We start from the raw sequence: 16829 nt of genomic DNA, 5'->3' as shown, positions 1-16829 counted from the left end.
GCCACTCAACAAGGCACTGCTTTTTGTGTGTGCCAATAAATGCACTTACAGCTTTGTCCTGCAGAGTTTCTTTTGGATCAGTGATATTTCGAAGCTCTGTGTGAGCTTGAACTGCAGCTCTTGAACAGAGAAGTGGTTTGGTGTGGTGGGACAGCTGGGGTTACTGCAGACAGAAAGGGTTTGCCACTGACCCCAGTTGGTGCTTGGAAGCTGATTGTGCAGATGGACTTGGGAGTTACATGGAGCAGTCTGAATCTTTGATTGTTCTTTGAAAAGAGGCTCCAGGGGATGCTGGTGGATGTAGAAAAGTCTCTAAGGCGTGGGTGCAGAGTGAAGGGTTAGGATTAGGTGGGAAATCTTGGTGGTGAAGGAAGATTTGTCAGGGATTTGTTTTGGGAGGATTTCAGGGGAGCAAGAATGTGCTGGGAGGTGCTGGGGATTGCACAGATGGTGCTGGCATGAGACCAAGGTGTGACCTGCTGCGGAAGGACTCTGGAAAGGATGTCCAGCCTTACAGCTCTCCTGGGGTCACTGCGCAGGGTCAGCCCTGCCTGGTGCGTGCGGAGGGTTGGCTTCATACGGTCTATATGCGACTGAGGTTCTCGTGGATTATCTCCTATTCAGATACATTGTCCCAAATCATCAGCATGTCCAGGTGTAACAAAAGCCTTTCTGCTTCTTGAACATGAGCCCTGCCTAAAATCAAATCCGTCCGTGTTCTGAGGGCAGGATGAGCGTGCTGTAACAGTACTGCGGTGCATTAAAGCTGTAGAATACTCTCTGGTGGTGTTTGCTAAGTTTAGCTGCCTAATAGCCAGTTCTTTCCCAATTTGTTTTGGGCATCAAATTGCACTGAGTCATACCAGAGTGTTTTTTCTTTCTAGCCCTGAGCTTTTGGCCTTCATTACAGTAAAACACATCAAGAGTAACTAAAATCACACCAGTTCCTCATTTGCATGAGAGGTTACTAACCCTGACAGACTGAGAATCCCAGAACTGGGGCGATGTTGTGTGTAACTCCCTGTCTTATTTGTCTGCTGGGACTGTTCACACAAGGATGTGTTAAAATCAAGACTGGAACCTGTTGATCTGAGAACATCTGTTGCTTCCCCACCACTGTCTCAGGAGCTGGTGTTCCTGGCCCCTGCCCTGTGGAGCAGTTCTCTCTGTGGTCTGCAAACCAAGACACTATGAACACCCTGCTGCACACGCTGTCACTATACAACAATTACTCTCTTAATTTAAATGTTTTATGAATATAGTTGTTGTTTTGCCTCTGTTTGTCAGTTACCAGTGGGAGGGGAGGGACAGGGGTGGGAGAATCTGTGCATGCAAATATATTTAAAGTGCGTTGACCAAAGTTTTTTTTTGAATCTGTGAAGTTTTCATATCTGTGAAGTCATCAGACTGCTGGGCAGTGAGGAGCCGCTGGTGCTGCTGAGTCTGTCTTGGTTACATTTCTTAATAAGCATTAAAATAATAAAATATATTTGTAAAAGAGAGTGTGAGTGCCTTTGTCCCAGGAAGATCCGGCTGACTGGCCCTTTTTTGTGCAGGTGTTTTCTTATTATTTTATTAGCTTTTTCCATAGATCGATCCTTCTGGAGAGCTCTCTCCCTGGCACTGCAGGAATACTAGCACAGACTAAGGTGACAGACCTAGACGGACTAGGAGACCCCTCACATCTCTGACATCCTTGGATCTGTCATCTTGGCAGTAAGAACAAAGGTTTATAGCTGCAGGGTCCATACCTGGACCATGAAAGAACTTTGCCAGCTGTGACCGGAGCATCCCAGGCTGCTGGCTCTCCTTCCACATGGCTCTGCCGGGGTATCTCATACCTCATGTGCGAGACTGTCACAATTTCAGACGTCTGTCCTGTTCTGCCAGTGCCACTCAGGCTGAGCTAACCCCAGCCTGATGTCAGCCAAATCAGTCTGGAGAAGCAGGCAGGGAATCTAGATGCTACTGGGGTGTCTCTCCAGCCAATTCTGAGCAATGCTGACAGGATGAAGCAGGAATAATTTCCAGCTTTTTCCAGCTGGCAGCTACTAAATGAGTGCGTGAGGAGTTTAGTGAATGTCTGTACAATCCAGGAGCATTTGGAATTGGGAAGTGATGAAATCAAAGTTCACCGGATAACCATCAGCCACTGGTCATTCCCTCTTTTGATTCACTTTGCAGCTGGACTAGAGACCTGGCTGGAGGCCCCAGTCTGTGGAGAGGTGCCGGCACCCTGGTGCTGGGTGGCCAGCTGTGCCGGAGCCGTTCAACCAACTGTGTAATTGAAAAGCTTTTTGATTTTTTCGTCCTTTCACAAACACTGTGCGTTTTGTTCTGCAGCATCAAAGGCCAGGAGCTCGGAGGAACAATGGGCATCTGCTGGAGCCCAAGGGGAACAATGGTCTTACCTGGCCCTGGGAAGAAAGCGAGTACTTGAAAGAACAGAGAGCTCCCCGTTTAACAACACAATTTGCCTGATCTGGAAATCTCTGCTGAGAGATCCACACCTTGGCTTACTCCACAGCAAAAGCCCTGCACAGTCTGCTTTCTCTGGGTGACTAAGAGCTGTCTGAGGATAACGTAGCTCAACAGTGTAATATTTGCTGCAGCACTGGGGAACTGATGGCATTTCTGAATGGTGGAGTAGGATGGGGCCATGGAGGATGGTGTTTTCCCTACTAATGGGTAGATAATGTTTTTGGCTAAAAGGCTTTTCACTGTATTTAAAGCAGCAGGATCTTCCTTGTCACTTCTGCTCCCAAACAGGAAGCCTTTGCTGCTAAGAACAGTGCATACAAGTGCCTGCTGAGCTCTTGGCCATCATGTGTTTCAAGAAAGAGTTAAAAGCTCGAAGCACCTATGCTGAGGCGCTGTGGACCTCACCATTTACTTTCACAGGAAAGATTCCCACTGTCCTGCATTTCACTGAAGTGACCAAGTGAGGAGTGAGATTCCCTGTGTGTTCATTCAGGGAAAGTAGGGAGACTTCCGCCAGCTCAGAGTGATCCTGGGAGGAATCTACCTCAAGTTAGATGATATAACTCACTGCAGGTTGGAGTCTTGCTGAGTAGTAAGTGGAGTTGTAATCCTCCCTAGCTTCCCAACCTCCTTATCAGTGCTGTTTTGAGAAGAAAGGAGGCCACTTCTGAATATTGGAGATGTTTCCTCAGAAACGGCGCTGTGGATGTGACCGTTGGAGGGGTTTTGGCTGTAAGATGCACCACTCATAAGCACTATCAGTTCTCTGCTGTGTGACTGCAGTAGTCACTGCCGAGATCCTGCAGTGTGATGGGATAGTACTACCCAGAGCTCAGAAAATCAGAAATTCATTTTGAGTATTGGAGTCCATGCAACATGTCAGAGAAAAATTATCTAAGCCAAGTCTGAGATCAGCATGGTGATTTTTCAGCAAGTGAAAGGAGAGGACTGGGAAAAGAGCTTTCAATCTGCAGGTTAGGAATGAACTGTGTAAAGATGAGGTAGGTTATTTGGAGTACAGACCCATACTGTGTGGTCTGAGCCTGTTGTACTGAACTCCAAACCTGGGACTGTGGTTTTTGGGAGTGTCCACCTGAAATCCAGAGAGGTGACTGCAACTTCTACAGAGCCCAGGGCAGTCTTTAAACTGCTAGCTTGGAGACTGACAGCACTGAGGCTGCAATTGCTCAGGCTTTGTTTGCCAAGGATTTACTCAGAGCCCTAGGCAGCTCAGATTTTTTCCTTACCTAAGGCAAGGAGATTAGATAACAGCTGATAACAACAGTGAAGAAAATCCATGTGCACAGGGTATCTTGCTGCCTCAGCTGTTGATGAGGTCATGGGGATGTCTTTTGGGCTGGTATTAGTCCAGGATATTACTTCTAAATGGGAGTGAAGCATATCCCAGTTGGATACTTCATGTTGCTGGAGAACTTGCAGCTGCATCATTTGGACATTTGGCATCACCTGGACTGTGAAAACTTGTGCCTGTGCTTTGGGGTTCCCAGGGATGTATGACTCTTGTGCAGTGTGGTGATTGTATCCAGGAGGAAAAAAAAAAAAAGTCCTAATAAAGAGCGAATTGAGTAGCCTGGATCACTTCTATGAAGAATGCAAAACAAGCCTGGGCCATCTCAGGGTAAACTGCACTCACGGTGCCTCTTGAACCCATGTCCTGTTATTGTTGGTGTGGAACATGAGGGTTTGGGCCAATGAAAATAAGGAAGGCGGCTTGACAGACGCAGATTTTATCTTCTGAGATTCGTCATGACCTTTCTCGTATATAATAAATAAAGTTGACTCAGGAATTGGCAAATGCCCTATAACATGCAGTCCTGGTGTTGGGACTCGGCAGAATGTTCTGCTTAGCAATGTGCTCTGTTAGCTTTGTTTGCCAAGTTCCTATTTTGGAGGTGTGCTGAAGGGCTGAACAGTGGCAGATGCTGAAGCCTTCTGCAGGGCAGGTGCACGGGACCTGGCATCTCTGACAGTGCTGATCCAGGCTGGAAGAAGGTCGTTTTCAATCCGTGCTGATACAACCTTTTACTGCTAGGCCATAAAAAGAAAAAAAAAGTCTTGCAAAGTAAGAGTGTGGCTTGCAGTTCTGTGAATCCTGGGGCAAGGAGGACTCCCATCCTTTCACATTACTGTATAACCTGTCAAACATTTAAGTTGGCATTGAACAGTCTTATTTCCTGTATTGATGTCTTTTCTGCAGCCCTGCCATGCATGCTGGATCCTGCAATATTAAACAATTCCATCATCTAGAGGATGTGGCCGGTTTTGCAGGTGACAGAACTGATGGCTCTGAGACTTGCCTGCTGCCGTGTGAATCCCTGCCATACCGTCTCCTCTGTTAACCATGATGGTGAGCAACCACGGTTGGGTTTTCCGAGCTAGGCGTGGCGGTAGGGGCTGGGGCTGTGCTATACAGAGCTCCTTTGCAGACAACTGGGATTCATGTGCTGCTAAATTGAAGCTGTTCTGTGATGATAACACATCAGTTTATGAAGTTATTCTGCAGAGCCAAAAGGTGTGGTGGAGAAGAGGGCCAATGTTTGCATTCCCAGTCCCAGAGAGGCCACAGGGAAGTGCTGGGGCTAATTCACAAAGATTATGACTAATTCAAAAATATTATGGCTAATTCAAAGGCAGAGTCTCAAGAGGAGAGCCCCCAGCACCGGCACCGAAGTGCTGGGCTACATGAGCACTCAGCACCTTAAAGAAGAGGACAACTGGCTGCTCGTTTCTGAGGTTCCTGCCATTTGGGAGCAGTCCAGTATTCCAAGTGTTCCCTGCTTTCTTTATATTCATGCCAAAAGTACTAACAGAATAGGGTGGAGACAAAATATCTCAGACCCTCCTCAAGACCATCCTCTAATTCCAGGAGGATCAAAATGCTAAAGGTTGCATTAGGAAAACAGAAATAGTCTTTTCTCCCACCATTGGTAACTCAATGCCACAGCTAAAGCTGTGAGTCAGCTGCTTGTTCTACAGCTGCGTCCTTTCTGAATAAATGAGAAATAGCATTTTGATTTCCTTCCAGAGGAAATATACAGTAATATCCCTAACTTGCACTGAGGCCTTCCAGCCTGCAGAACTAACCCATCTAACATCCAACTGCAACTAAAACTCAAGATTCCCTGTTCCTTATGGACTGAGTTAATGCTTGGGAATCAAGGCCCTTTATACCTTTCTTTCTCTGAGCACTTGCTTCCCAGACAAATTCCCTCCCACCCTAAGTTCTACATTTGCAGATGATCCCTCCTTTCCTGCTGTATGCCAGGCCCAGGAAGCACGCGAAGTTTATCGGAGATGCAGGGGCTGTCTGTCCCTTTCTGTGGTTCAGCACTACCTGGACTTTCAAAAGAACTGTAGCAACAACATTCCTGTAGATTTTCACTGTGTGGCTGGAGCGGAGATGTGCTCTCTGTGTGTTAACAGCAGTCTCCAATTCCTTTGCAGGGGGATCTTTCCATCAGCATTTGATTTGGAAGCGCCGTGTGGGAGATACGATCCTCCCAAGGAGAGTTTAATGCTTTCTACCCATCAAAAGCATGAGGCTGCATCCTGGGGTCAGGATGTCAGTGACATGGACGACACCAAACACTGAAGCCTTCACGTCAATCAGGTCTCGGCAGGGGCTGTGCTCTGTCTGCTGCACAGACACGTTCGCTCTCTCTGGAGGGAGGCCCTTGTGCACGTAGCCATGAATTTGGTGTTTTTCAGGTGGCTGTGTTCTCTCTACGCCAGATGAATCCCAGTGCTGTAAAACACGTGTCCCTGTTCTGCTTCCTAAAGAGATGCATCTGCTGATGTCAGCTTCCAGGTAAGACACACAGGAACCTGCTCTCCCTCAGCATCTGTGGCCTTTGGCTTCCGTTGGTTGTCAGGCATCCTAAGGAAACTAGAAGTGACCTAAGGCTATTTTTTTGCTAATCCTTGGTCAGTGTTGCAGATGGAGATGTAGTGGCAGTTTTCCAGCAGGTGAGACCCTCCAGGCCAACCAGCCAGACAAGAAAAATAAACACAGGAAACAGCATCCATGAAATAAGATAACAGAGACAGGAGAGGCTGGGAGAGGTTTCTGCTGCATGTGTGTTGGGGGAAGCACGGGGCCTGGAGCTCTCTCTAACAGGAGCAAGCAGATGTCAAGTGTTAACACAAAGGGAAAGTTTTACTGCCTTGACAGAGAGGAAAGGAGGAAAAAGGAGGTTTCTGCTTTGGCCAGACAGAGCAGCAGTTGCTTTCCAGGGTACAGGATCTGTGGAATGAAGATTTCAGTTCTAGATATGGAGTGAGATAGTGCTTTGCTTAGGGCAGAGACTGATTATTATAGCTCTGCTCTGCCTGGTTGTTACTCTTGTGTTTATGTCTCAAAAGCTGTTCTGAACTGTTCCGTATTGGTGGAAACCCTGCTCTGTCTTACCTGTGAAACCCATTCCTTGAACTCCTCCTCTTGTCCTTCTTGTCCTCCTATGTGTCCCATCCCCCCAGACCCTGTGGGTTTATCAGAGCCTCCGCATCGCTCAGAGTTTAGTCCTGAAGGTATGGCTGGGTGGTGTTGTGGCAAGGCATTTGTTAGCTCCATCCCTGTGCTCAGCAAGATGGAGAAGCCACCTGTGGTGCCCAAAATAGCCTCTGCCTGGGCAATCCAATCCAAATGGTGTTGTCGGTGCTGGGGTATTCCCATGCCTCATAAAGAGGCTTTTGTTGGGAGGATCTAAGCTGAGCTCCAGGCCTTGCCAGCTGTGGAGAGGAGCAGATGGATCTGCAGTACAAAAATAGACCAAAGCAGACTTGTTCTGCCTCTTTTCTTCACCAGCAAAATAGTACAGCCCCAGAGGTGCCTGGTCAGCTGAAGCAGAGCAGAGAACTGGGTGCTTTGCAGCTGCCAGTCTGCCTGGAGCCCATAAGCTGTTGCCAGAGACAGGAATTTCTCTCTCTTCAGTCCCATTTGCCTTACAGCTGCCGTGTGGACAATCTTGTTTGCTCACAGCTGTTGGCAGCATGTTACATCCCATTTCCCTGGGGCAAAACAAGCAGGAGAATGGGGCATTTCTGTGAGACACCATGTTCCTAAACTCTGCTATACCTTACCTCGAGAAGCAGAGGTACTAGTCTGTGCTGTGTCCTCTGGGTGAGATCTCTGTACGGCACCTCAGGAAACATGCTGAGGACACGCACCACGCTGTCGTGGGCACAGCTTCAACTAGGCAATTGGTACATTTTTGCAGCTATCAAGACCTCTGTGTATTGCCTGAGGAAATCTCACCTTTTCCCAACCCCAGCTATAGGGGGAACATTTTGGTGTGCCATGATCTTTCTTGTTGCTCCAGGTGCCTTCGTGGCTTGTTAGAATGCCATAAATTCATACCAAAGCTTTGAGGCTAAAACACCCTCCAAAGACACCTGAGGTTCATTGTCCTTGGTCTCTCACGTAGATGAAAATGGGATGTCCCCTGCTGATACCTCCTGGTTCAGTTGTTAATCCCAGCACTTTCCATCTAGGCTTAGAAACGTTTCAACTCTAAAATACAATGATTTTAGCACATGAAAGGAATGCGAGGCTATGTCAGTACTCAGAAAGGAGCAGGCAGGATGTGGTCCCTCTGCATTGTGCCTGCAGAGCACTGCTGGCCCATCAGTCCTGAGACATGTGTTTGCATAAAACTCCCTTCTCCCTTGGCATTCCCACTCCATTCCCTCTTGCTAACTGAATAAGGATCACATAGATGTTTCCTGACTGGCCTTTCGTAAGGCACTAATTTGATACACTCAGGGCATCTTCCTGTAATGAATGTTCCTGAGGTAATTGAAGGTGAATTTGCTTGGGTGGGTGGGGGAACGAAGCAGGACTGCTGGCAGAGATAATGGGAGGAATAGAAGAAAATCCTTTTGTCCCCATAAATCCTGAGTTTACTGTGTCTGTCTGCACTCCCTGTCTCCCCAGCTTCTGCCCATGCTGTGTTTTGAAGGTGGCTGCACTCTTCCTTTCCTCCTCACTTTTTTGGAGTATTTTTCCCGTTTAATCTTGTGCATCTGTTCTGCTGCTTTTTCATTTTTGCTTTTTGTTTCTTTGCTGTTTTCCTCCCTTCTGCCCTGTATTCTCCTGCTTCCTGAAAAGCTGCGTGATGTGATGTGTGAGGGAGCGGCGCTGGGGGTGGCCACATCTCTCCGCACTGGCATCCCAAGGTATACGAGCTGATTCCCTGCTATTTGGGGGAGCCATATAGGAGCAAGATGGAAAGTGACAGCAAAGAATAGCACCGTTGGGAGAAAGCAAGTCAGAGACTGAGAAGCTGGGTGAAGAGGTGGTGTGCAGGCAGGCAGAGCCCTTCTGATAAGAAATTTCCAGGAGGCTGCAGGTGACAGCTGTGGAGATGACAGCTCTTCTTTCTTACCTTTACCTAAGAATCACATCCTAAAAGGTCTGCTCAACCACCAGTTTTAAAGCACTTGTTGGTCCTTGCTGACAGGTATGGGCCTTAATAAGGCATGGGGACCCCAGCAGCCCCAGCACCCCTGTGGTGCCGTTTTCCCCCATGTCCCTGTCCTCTCCGTGTTCCCTTCCAGCTGCTCGCTGGTGCAGCTGTGCCCATCCCACCAGCACATGCCAGTCTCAATAGATCCTTGATCCCAAAAGTCACCCTGGCTCTCTGAGTGCTCAGAAGATGGCTCCGTCCTAGATTTCCAGGTAACAAGTTAATTCCTCAGCACCTGCACTTTTCCTACACATATGCAGGTCGTTTTAGCCAAGGAAGCAGACAGCGCTGTTGTTAAAGCGGAGGGAAGGCCTCAGAACCGCTTCTTCTGTGATAGTTTCTCACAGGGAATATTTGCCTTGATCCCAGACCTCTGCGCTCCCATTTGGTGCTGGGAGTCAGGAAACAGTGGCAGCACTGAGCCTTTCCACCTATTTACAGCATTTCCTTCTGCTTGCTGGGGAGGCAGAAAAGCGCTGACTAAAGGGCTTAGGTTTTTTCTGAGCAAGAAATTGGATTTGCAGAGTGGAGGCAATTGCTGTTCTTCTAACTTGAGAAGCACAAGGTGGGGAAAAGGTAACTTCTGGACACTGGGGCTTAGGTTTTTCCTCACAGATGTGGAAACCCTGGGCTGTCAGAACTGCAGACACCAAACCACCAGTGATGTGCCAGTAAGCAGACTAGGAAGCATCTGCCTTGCATTTCAAGAGCATAAACTTGACATTTCACCCCTGACTGTTTCTTTCTTTAGCTCCTTGACGTTTGGTATTTACAGAAATGTTTCAGCCACTAACTTGATGGGATTCGGCTCACAAAATGGCCATCTCATCTCTAGTGACTTCACAAGAGGTCTCTGTGTGTCACAGGGCAGGCCAGTGTTGCACCCACTTGTACCGTTGGAGGCTGTCACGGTGCAGAGGTGGGAGGGGATTCGTGCGGATTTCCAGCAGCATAGCAGGAAAGCTGGGACCAAAACTGGTGGCTCCAGCAGTCCAGACGTCGCTTCCATCTCCACATCCCTGGTTAAACTCTAGATACAAACCTGAATCTGCACTAAATGTGTCTTTTGATCGCTGTGTTTTGTGCCTGATGCGCGTGGTGCAGGCTGTTAGCAGCCAGGCTGTACGGCCTGGGTAAACGACCTCCAAAACACAGCCCTGGACTTGGGCATCTAACTTGGTATAATAATTCAACAGCATTTGTATCGCAAGTATAACATGTGTATATTTGTACCTCTCTTTCTTCTGATGACCACTGAGGGTGATTTTGACTTTTATTTTTGGTTGTTAAACTCTGACGTGGTGCTTGAGCTGGAGGACAGGGAGCAAGGAGAGCTCCCTCTGCTGACTGTGGGCTTCCAGGTTCCCAACTACCTCAGTCCCCATTCAGATTAAATGTTTTGCCAGAGTGGAGATGACATTGGAAGCTGTTCAGCCTGTAGATGACCCTGTAAAGGACCCATATCAAATACAATTATTGCTGTTAATATGCAAGGTGCAGTGTGTCTTACAGCACCCTGTGAGTAGCTCTGCTGGCTTCTTTGGCACTGAGGTCGCAGCCAGTGTGTGAATGTGAATTCAGGTCTGGACCCAGTGTAATATACAATTGAGAAGGGATGGACGTTGCAGTTTTGATACTCAGCAGAGGATGAGGGACACTCACGCAAGAGGTCTACCCCAATTAGGTAACACCTGTGCTGTGTCATCCTGTGGGAGGGCAAAGGAAGTAAAATCCTGCTCAATTTGGGGGAGAAAGCTCAGGTCTGTAAAGCAGCTTGTTCTGTTGACTTTTCCAATCATTTATTTCAGGCAGGTTTCCCCACTCTTAAACGAGACAATGATGGAGACTCAACTGTCTTCACCAGGACACTTTTCCCCAAGGTGACAGTACTTGACTCAGCATCAAGACTAAAGCCCTTAGGGAGCTGCTAAGAAGTCAGGTGGGAATGGAGTAACCACAAAGGATTTTTAAAAGCAATTAAGGAACATAAGAGCAAAAGTGCCTCTAAATTACTCTGAATGTTGGCCCTATTAAGGTTATTAGCCCAGGTCCTTATTTGTTCTGGTGTAGCCTGAAAACATTCTGACTGGTTGAATGGGGCAGTGCCTTGCCAGGGTGCTTGCAGCAAGCTGGATGGAAACTCTTCTCTTTGCCTCAGACAGCTCAGTGTGGCCCCTCACCTCAGGTTTGAGGCCTCCTTTTCCTTTTGGAGAGTCTTCCCCTTTGCTTGCTTGCTTTCTGTATTTTTCCCCCAGCTCTCTCTCTATGCAGACCACATTTTGGAATTGTGCTCAGGAAGACATTCCTGTGTTTCTCAGCTGTAACATAATCAGTCCTTTGTTATGGTATTTCAGTTAGGTGCTCCTGAAGGGTAAGCAGCTCTGGTCAGGAGCAACAAGACTTTCTCGCTCTGACTGTTCACTGGCCTGGCAACTCATAAAAGTGCTATTTTTCTTCACCTCGGTTAAACTGCTAACATGTCGCAGCACGCACAAGATGTGGAAGCTCAATAAACCCAAAGGGCTCATTGTTAAACAAGGTAAGTCATCCTGAAAGGCCGGGCATTAGATGGTTTTCAATGCTGCTCTCTGTTGTTTGTCAAGGATCAGACAGTGAGGTGATGTGGCAGAACAGTCCATAGCATGAATGGAAAACACTGTGTTCCAGTTCTCTGTAAAGGCCCAAGAATAGCCGCCTCGGTGCTTCCTGCGTCTGGCTGATGCTGAACCATCAAAGAGACATTTCCGTGGGTTAAATTGAGCTCTCTGCTTCTTAAATATTTCTTTTGCTGTTAAGTTTGGCCCTTGCTTTGCTAGCAGCTGTGCACAGCGAAAAAGCCAAAGAAGAATACAGTATAAAAAAATTAGACACAGAAATAAGACAAAGGAGTAACAGAAGCAACAAGCACCAATTTGATCATGTGTCTGAGTTCATCCAGACCATATGGAAGCTGTGAATTTTAAGCAGGCAGCTGAGAGACAAAATGGTCATCATTTTAGAAGTTTTGTTTGAGTGTATGAAAGTAAATGAGAACATACTTACAGGTCAAGCATACATGGGTGAGGGAAACTGAATCACTGGTGAATCTGAGGCAGCAGGAAAGAATGAGATGAGGAGGTCTAAACTGAGGTTATTCCTAGGACATGAATATTTTGTCTAATGCATAAGGAGATGGAAAGGTGAAGAAAGACCACAGGCACACTAATTATTTGCAAATTGCTCTATGTCATCTTTCTGTCTGCTCAATTTCAGCCATCGTTTGGAGCAGGCAGCATCATGTGCACGTGCTACATCCATCCATCTTCACGATAGCTGGGTGAAATTGCACAATCGTTATGAATACAATTTGCAGGCAATTCTTATTGCTGCCCCCAGCCTCTGTCTAGTAATCTGTAGCTCCAGGGTCTGGGTGCTAACATTTTGGAACTGTGGTCAGTCAGAGGGTATTTTTATACTGCTGCTTCTCTCACCTTTTTATTTCATCATGCTGCTAAATCACTGTGTTGCAAGTAAGCATTCTTCTAGGACTGGTAATTCAAGATCTTGTGATTCAACTAGAGAATGAGTCTTTGTACCTGTAAGCAGTGAGGAATCCTTCCACTAAGATTTTACTTCTAGCTGTGGGGAGAACTTCTGCACTGAAAACTACAGCTTTGTGTACACAAAGCTTCCCAGGTAGTTTGGTAGAGGGCTCTAAAGAGACTTTGCTTACAGTGGAAAATTGCACTATGTTAAAAGGAAGCTCGTAATAGTTAACATGAAATTAAGCACATCACATGAACAGAGAAGCATGGACTAGCAGATATGATAGTGCATAATACTTTTTCTATGGTTTAGGTGTATGTCTGTTAATTTTCACCTACCACTACTCACCTCACTGGGGAAAATGTACAACCCTTGTATCACAGGACCATAGAAAAACTGTAGCTGGAAGGGATGCAGAGATGAACACTGTCTTCCTGAGATACTTATGAATTTTGGTGCTGCTTGAAGAAGCCATATGGACCCTACTCTCATATCTTCATCTCTGCTTGAAGTGCCTGACAATGCCCTGCTGAGTCAGGGTGAGGAGGATGGATGGGCAGGTGAGTGTATATGTGCTCTTCACTGATTTTTCTGATTAATGCAGGAGGAGAAGGCTGTACGACAGGGACTTCACAGGGCACAGCTTGGCTTGATGGAGGCTTTTAAAATTTATTTTATTGTATTCAATTCCTGGAACTGAACTGAGCATCAACATGTTTGTGAGTGACATGCTTGTGACTGCTTCCTGTTGTGGAACAAAAGATGTAAAAGGTGAGTAAGCAGGTAGTAAAACACAGATATGAAGCCTTTACAGGCTTCTTTTTGCTCTGGAGACTGTATCAAGTAGCATGTGTGTTGGGGGAAGATGTGCTATAGCATTGCCTTTTGCCAAGTAGTGCCTTTTTTTCTGCTACCACTGATGAAGGAAAAAAAATAAATGCTCCTTTATTGTCACCAAGTACCATGAACAGCTTATCTGATCAGTTAGAGATTTGATGTGGTAAGGAGGCTCTGGGCTAGCGGTTTATGGGACAATGTGCTACCCCAGCTCTTTATCGCTGCGTGCCCTAGTTATCCATCACACCCCCCTGCCACATGCGCTCATTCCCTGCTCTCCTCTCTCTTACATCTGGGGCTGGACTGTGTCTTGCAGATGATCTGTTAAGGGAGCATGTGTTACGTTTCCCTCCAATTCACGTGACTCTGGGGATGTTTGTTTCCTCACCAGTTATTTATGAGATCCTGTGAAAATGTAGGGTGTAAGTGGAAATCTCCAAGCATGCAAACGAAGGGGTCTATGTGTTGTTTCCTAAAACATTTCATTCTGGGGTGTAAAAAGGAGAAGAGTCCTTGGCTCAGGGTCTTTCTCACCCAGAGTTGCTTCCTGGAGAGAAGCAAGAGCTAGTGCTGTATTGTTGCCAGTGATTTTTGTTAACTACTCCCCTAGGAGATCCTGCATATCTTTGATGCAGGCTCATTTGTTTGTGTATTGGCTGTCTCCATCCCCATCAGTGGTGTTTTTTCTCTCTCCCTCTTTTTCCAGTGGATCTCCCAATATCTTCTACCCATACCAGCTTTAAATGGCATATTTTGAATACTCTTTGCTGACACCAGCTGCCTTAGTTGTAGTTGCAGGGGTTGGGAAGGCTCCTCAAGCAAAGAATGTTTAGTCCTTGGGGTCATGGAAACCGGCCAGGAATTTCTGCTCTCCCATCCCCAGGGGCATGAGGAGCCTGCAGAGGAAAAACAAAGGTGACCAGTTCCTCAGTTTAAATGTCATTGACCTGAATTGGAGATATTTTCCAAGACTTTTTAAGATCAAGAGAGCAGTTTTTGAAATATGACTGGTATCTTTATGGAGGAGAAGAAGCGATCGTTTCAAATTAGAGTGTCCTGTAATACAATATATGTAACTGTCATTTGAAAAAAGAAAGCATCAGGCACTGCCCCTTTCAGGCCTTCAGAGCTTTTTTTTTTTTCAACCACTTGATACATGTTTGTGGCTTATTCAGTAAGAGAGCTGGATATTAAACGGCCAGGTATCATTTCTTGCATGTATGAACACAGAATATCAAGGTAGGCTGCAAAGTTAGCTATATGCCGTATGATCACCAAGGACAGCGGTGTTACTCAGAAGGAGAAAGGAGGTGACAGCGGGACTAAAGCTGTCTCTTTTCTGTAAGACTGATATTTTAACAGCTCTCATGGGAGGAAGGACATGTTCAACCTAATAGGATAATGGAATAATATGTTGAACATATTGGCTTTGACACAGACCAGCTGGTGGCTGTAGACACAAATAACCTAAGGAAAACAAATTTGAAACATTTCAGGAAATGGCCATATGCATGCAGTGCAGTGGGGGGGTAGGAGGGTGCCTTCTGTGTAAAAGAAAAAAAGATAAAATCCCCTCTCTTTGGCTGTGGGAGGAGAGTCTCACTCATTCCTGGAAAGGACTACATTCCATCCTTAATGATAGCTGGGACTGTAAATTTAGTACTGTCATCTCCTCTGGACCCACAGAGCTCTGCACTGAGAGGCTGGACCAAAGGTCCTGTATGGAGTCTATTTGGTAAATGGAAAAATCCCCCAAACCAAACAAAAAACCCTCCTACAGTTACTGTTAGAAATTTCCTCAGAAATTATTGGTACAGTAACTATTGCTCACCAAGAAGATTATTATCTCCACCAGTAGGTCCTCCACAGTCTCTTCCTTCTTTCTGCCACATTTGTCTTTCTAGTCCATCTTGTATTTTCATCTCTGTCCAACTAGTTTATATTCCAGTCTCTATAGACTGCTGTCCAGCAATGAAATGGTTAACACAGACTTTTTATTTCTGTCTTTTTTTTTCATTCATAAAGCTGGTCTTTGAATATGGGAGCCCAGTGTGATGCTTGGATGGAAGGTAATTACTCTTCTCAGAGCTTTGATTTCAGGCTCTCTGCAGACTTCAGCAGACACTATTTCAGCCATTCACATGTGAATTATTTTCTTTGAAATTGTGAAAGGTAGAAGTGTACTTTTCTTTCGAAACTAAAGTTCAGGTCCTGAACCGAAGCACATCAGACCAGCCACAGCCAGCCGATGGATAACCATATAGGTAATGTGAATCCTTCAGTGTGTCTCTCAGGTCAAGAGTTATGTATTGTGTCTTCAGTCAACACTCAGTTCTGTTCTGTGCTTACAGCCCAACTGGCCAGATTTCAGTATGTTGTGTGACAGCCATCACAGATGACTCCAGGTTCACTCTGCTGTGGCTACGAACTACAAGACAGGAAAGATGGTATCAGTGACGTAAACTGCTAATGAGCCTTTGAAAGATGACAAAGATGCCTATGATCTTAAAGAGGCAAATCAATCCTCCCCTTCTCCCCCTGATCACTGTGGATCTGCTCTTGCCCTGGCGCACAAGCTTGCTCTCTCCTGAAAGTCTTTAGCTCGTGCCATTACAAGTCAGCAGCATTCGTATGTGCTCAAGGATAGTGGGATGTGTTACTCTCCTCAAAAACACAGCTTCCTCCTTCCTCATTTGCCAGCAGCATGTCAGCAGCAAGTATCACTTTCTTTCACAAGAATGGCTCTGGTAAAAGGTACACTAATGAGAGTTACACTCCATTGACGAGTTATTTCTGGCACAGACCGAGCTGGAAGGAAGTCAGCATTACACACGCTCTTAGGCCTGGGAAGGTCTGAGAACCCTTTAAATACTTGGCTCAGACATGGCTCTTTTTCTTTTATCTAGGAGATTTTTGCTTTCCTGTTGAGTTAATTAAACTTCTGTTTTGTCTTCCTCATGCCCTTTTGCCAGCATCTAGTCTCTTCATGAAGACACTAGTTCAATAACCATCATTTACGGTGTCAAGCTTAGGTTACTCCTGTTTGTTTGCCAAGTGCAGCTGTAACCGTCTGCCCAATTTCACATGTTGCTGTGAGCCAGAGATATTGTCCTTCACTACACAAATGTGCCGTTGAGGCCGCACAGTGTCCCTTCCATGAGCTGCCCTTAAAAGATGGCCTGCTTTGTCATCTTCCCGCTTTTCTAAAAAACCCCTCTCGTTTACAGTGGATAATTGATTCGGATTGCAGTGGAGTCTGCAGTTCAAGTGAAATATTACTTCTGGTTAGCACCTTGTATGGATATTCTCACTTTGGAATAAAAGTGTGTTAATCAGAAATAAATTCTAAAGCAGATCAAATTATTTTGAAGCAGAAGTTTCCAGGCTACGTGTCAATGGAAGTCCCTGTGTATAAAACCCCTGAATGTGTGAAATCTTGAGAGGCAGGGTTCCTGAGTGTCTGAAGGTACACATCAACTCCTTGGACAAGCTCAACTGAAA

This window comes from Caloenas nicobarica, chromosome 16, assembly GCF_036013445.1.
Source record: "Caloenas nicobarica isolate bCalNic1 chromosome 16, bCalNic1.hap1, whole genome shotgun sequence".
NCBI lineage: Eukaryota > Metazoa > Chordata > Aves > Columbiformes > Columbidae > Caloenas > Caloenas nicobarica.
This window is presented reverse-complemented; position numbering follows the sequence as displayed.